The 4,752-nt window shown below is 47.1% G+C and overlaps 1 non-coding gene across 1 annotated transcript; it reads right to left on the reverse strand.

Annotated features, from left to right (window-relative positions):
- Positions 1-1,015: 1,015 nt before the first annotated feature.
- On the reverse strand, positions 1,016-1,152 carry LOC136490470 (small nucleolar RNA Z247). The gene has a single exon (XR_010767749.1). It is a non-coding gene; the product is annotated as a small nucleolar RNA Z247 (small nucleolar RNA).
- Positions 1,153-4,752: the final 3,600 nt, after the last annotated feature.

Genomic DNA, 4,752 nt, shown 5'->3' on the forward strand with positions numbered 1-4,752 from the left:
AAAAACTTTAGATTTGTGACACAACAAATAAATCCATGTAAATCTGCTAAAGTCATCAATGAAGCTAACATAGTAATTATTTCTGCCAATAGAGGTGGGTGCAGGACCCCATACATCCGAAAACACAAGTTCAAGAGGACTCGATGAAACACTTGTTGACATGGGATAAGGCAATTGATGACTTTTGCCTTTTTGACAGGGTGTCACACACCTGATCTTTATTGGACTCAGACACAAACGGAATACGATGTTTGCTAAGGACTTGCTGGACTACTGATGATAATGGGTGACCCAGACGGCTGTGCCACCTAGACGTGGAGGGCTTGACGGTGCCATACATCACTTTATTGGAAGAAGATCTAGATGACTTCAGCGGATAAAACCCCCTTCACACTCCCCTATAAGCATAGTTCTCTTCGTTGCCTGGTTCTTAATCAAAAAATAATTGGGATGATATTCAGTAAAGGCATGGTTATCGGATGTAAGACGATGAACGGAAGCAAGGTTTTTGTTAGCTTCAGGAACATAAAGGACATTATTAAGGGCAATATTTTGTTTTGGGGTACGAACAAAACTTTGACCGATTTGGTTGATTCTCATACCTGCGCCGTTGGCGGTATGCACCTGTTCGGTGCTGTGATATTTGTCCCTCACGGTGAGCTTCTCCAGCTCACCCATGATGTGATCCGTAGCGCCGTTGTTAGTGTACCAGTTCGTATCCACGCCGTAGGAAGTAGTGGCCGATGAAGCCGAGCGCTGCTCTGGAGGTCCGGCAAAAGAAGCGTCATAACGCTTGTAGCAACAGAGGATGGTGTGGCCCTCTTTGCCACAAAGCTGGCTGGTTGGGCAATCAGCATTGCTTTGTTGAGAGTGACCACCGCTGTTGCCGCTGCCGTGGCCACATCCACGACCACAGCCACGACCACCGCCACCACGATTGAAGCCTCCGCGACCTCCGCGTGTGGCAGCGTTGGCCGAGGACCCAGAGCCTCCATGTAGGAGATTAATGCGCTGTTCCCAATTCACAAGTTGGGTGTAGAGTTCACCAAGGGTCAGCGGCTCCAAGCACACTGCCATGGCAGAGACAACTGGATTATAATCCATGTTATGGCCGGCAAGGATGTAAGATGCAATCTCTTCATCCTCCAGCTTCTTTCCCGCGGACGCCATGTCGCCAGCGAGAGTCTTCATCTTACTGAAGAATTCAGCAATGGTGGAGGAACCCTTCTGTGCAGTGGCCAAAGCCATGCACGTATTGATGACCAGGATGTGAGATTGCAACGTGGTTATCTCATGGATTGCCTTCCATAACTCGGCGGCGGTGGTACAGGTGGAGACCTACACCATGATCTCCCTAGAGATGGAGGACAACAAGTAATTGAAGATTTGCTGGTCCTTGCAACCCAAGTCTCATACTCGGGATTGGAGATCAACTCAGTCGGCTTCTCGACTGACTTTGGGATCTATTGGGGCCACACGCCAGAAATAGGCAGGGAGGCAGGTGCATGCGCATGCAGCTGGTTGCCTTTTCTTTTCTGTGCTTGCACTCGTCTGCTCCGGTTGACCGATACAGAGAGAGATGGGGTCCACGTGGGGCCCGCGCTGAAAGAGAAAACAAGGGGCACCGCTCACTACGTCAAAAAGCATTTCTAGGGGCGGTTGTAGACCATTTGTAGGGGCAGTTTGTCCAGCCGCCCCTACACAAGGGTCTCTACAAATCATGCATTTGTAGGGGCGGTTCTCAGGCCACCCCTACAAATCTATTTGTAGGGGCGGCTGGTGTTTCCAGCCGCCCCTACAAATCTATTTGTAGGGACGGCTCTTATTACCAGCCGCCCCTACAAATCGATTTGTAGGGGCGGCTGTAGTACCAGCCGCCCCTACAAATAGGTATTTGTAGGGGCGGTTCAATGTAGAACCGCCCCTACAGTACGTTTTCCCGCCAAAAAAAATCAAATTTTCAATTCAAAATCGCTTTGCCGAACGTCCCACGACCAACGTTCTGAACTACGTTCGCGTTGCCGAATGTCCCACAACCAACGTTCCGAACCGTGTTTGCATTGCCGAACGCCCCGCGACCAACGTTTCGAACCACGTTCGCGTTGCCGAATGCCCCGTGACCAGCGTTCGCGTTGCCGAACACCCCGCGACCGCGACTACAAGCATAAGAGTATTCTATAAACTACAATTACAAGTCCAATTCACATGAATATATACAATCCATCATTAAATATACAAATTCCATATACATTGGTATCAACGTCCTAGAGCTAGCCTTTCAGTCTCACGAAGGTGTTGGTACTGAGGATTTGTACCTAACTCAGACTCTCGATCATGGTAGGCGCCTCTGACGTGTACAATCTGGTCCAATATGAAGTTGCAAAGGTCACCGACAAGCTCTAAGAGTTGGTCATCCTTGTATGGGTCTCTTTTCATTTCTTTCTCTTCTCTCCACTACAAGAAAACAAGTTTCGGTTTAGTATTTCATACTATTTACAAAGTTTTTATACTACGGGTGAAGAGATTCAAACTTACCCTTAAGGGGTGTCTCCTGTAGGCACCGGTGTTACCCATCATAGAACATATATAGTATCCACAATGTACACTCTCAGGTACACTCCCAGGCTTCTGCTTGGGGCACTGTGTGTTTTGCATATAAAAATGTTAAGTAATGCTTTTGACAGCCATGTAACAGAGTACTGAAGAAGTAAGTTACACTTATCGCACATAGTGTTTTTATAGCCAGCTTTTCCTTCCTTGATGGATCATGCCTTCCATGATGATTAGTGACATAGAACCTAAATGCCCTGTTTGAATTATTTTAGCAAATACAACTTGTTAGTATCCAAAAGTGAACATTACAAGTATGTATACAAACATATAAGCTAATGAGGATTGTCGATATGTATATGTCTTGAGAATCGATATGAAGTCTTTGTATATCACCGTGTCCTTATCTAATGAATCAAAGACCCATGCCATGCTCCTCCCGACATCGACGGCTATATAAATCCAGTGGTTGCTGCATGGATTTAATCATAGAACTAGATAAGCCCTTTTGCATCGAATGAAATATATCGAACAAAGCTTTAAGTATAGAGTTGAGCTTACTCGAAGTTGTATGGTAGCCATATTGTAGAGTGGTGTTGGAGATTTTTGAAAGCCAAGGCAATATATGCCGCAACCTTAAGGGACTCTTCCCTTAGCTTCGCACTACGGATGCGCTCTTTCTCCCAAAGAGTCTTTGCAGCTGCTAGCTCTTTGGCATCCAGTGTCCACCATTTAGGGTAATTAAAATTTGTTTGGGCTATAGCTTGAGGGTCTACATACCTGGCTTTCACACTTGGCATTTGTTTGACAATGTGCACTTGCATTCTACAAATCACGGCATGGGTTAGTTACAACAAAATTCAAAGATTACATTCATATCATATCGGGAGGACAAGGACTTACAGGCACCATGTGCGAATTAGATTCATCTCCATTTCTCCCAGGTGAAAGCATGTGTGCATGTTATTGAAGTCAAAGACAATTTTCTTGGCTGGGCTTCCAAATGTGCCGGTGGGAAAGCATGCTTGTATGATATATATGCTCGTTGGGAGAACAAGCAAGTACCAATCATGGAACCTTCTCATTCCAAGTGGTAGACACTGGATGTGCCGATTTGGTAGGAAGGGCTTGCCTCTTTCATATCTTTTCGGGCAATCCTTTGACCATTCGATGGCATCAACATTTGGATACTGCTTTGCAATTTGGTGGAGTTTGCTACTGACGGCCTCCTCAGAACCCCGTGATGGGACTTTTTTAACTTGGTTTTCAGGCTTGAACTGATCATGGGAATACCACTTGGACACCGACGAGACATCTTTGATCGGAACATAAACTGGCCTTATGTTGATTGGAATCTTCTTTCGGAGTTCCCATTCAGGCACGTCCTCATCTTCTTGTGCATCACCTTCTTCAGGAGGCACTCGTTGTTCATGTATCGGTTGTGCTTGTTGAGAAGACTGTGGCATCTCATGATGCACTTGCCCGGTACAAGCTAGAGAAGGTTGTGGCATCTCATCAGGCACATGCTCGATAGGAGGCGGGGAAGAATGTGGCATCTCAGGAATGTGGGGGTCACGAGACGGTGAAAATATCTCCCTGGCCTCAACAACTCTCTCCAAATTTGAGAGAGGGGGAGGCAGCAAAGAAGCAATCAATATAATGTCCCGTTTGTATCAGAGGATGAACTACCCCATAACATCTCCGAGTAACACCAGCCCCTCGGGAGTTGCGTAGTCTATCCTCCACTGCATGAACTCAGGCTTCACTGTATGCACCTCGACCCTAGTGTAGTCCGGCGGTATCTTATTATTGTGGTGTAAGCCACCAGGAGGATGTGCCACACCCATTTCCACCTCCATCATAGTGTTTTGCTGGCCGCTGAGAAACACCAAGGTGCAACTAGTAGGTTCCCGTATGAGACCGACTGGGGTTGTGGCTACAGTGGAACCTTGGCTGCTAGAAACTTTCGGAGGGCTGCCAACTAATGCCAGTTCTCCCAGCGGCGTCACTAATATACGTGGCTCCGTAGACATTCCTTGCTCCTCCAGCGCCTTCGCAACTAGAGCCTTCACTTGGAGCTCAAGACTAGTCTCCCGGTCTCGGCCATGTTTCTTGTACATGTGCCTGTCCTCTTCGAATCCTTGCTTCTAGGTCATCCTTTTCCCTAGCCCCCTGGTGCGGCCAGTGTGCTCCTTGTTTCCC

This window comes from Miscanthus floridulus, chromosome 10 (genome assembly GCF_019320115.1).
Source record: "Miscanthus floridulus cultivar M001 chromosome 10, ASM1932011v1, whole genome shotgun sequence".
NCBI classification, from domain to species: domain Eukaryota; kingdom Viridiplantae; phylum Streptophyta; class Magnoliopsida; order Poales; family Poaceae; genus Miscanthus; species Miscanthus floridulus.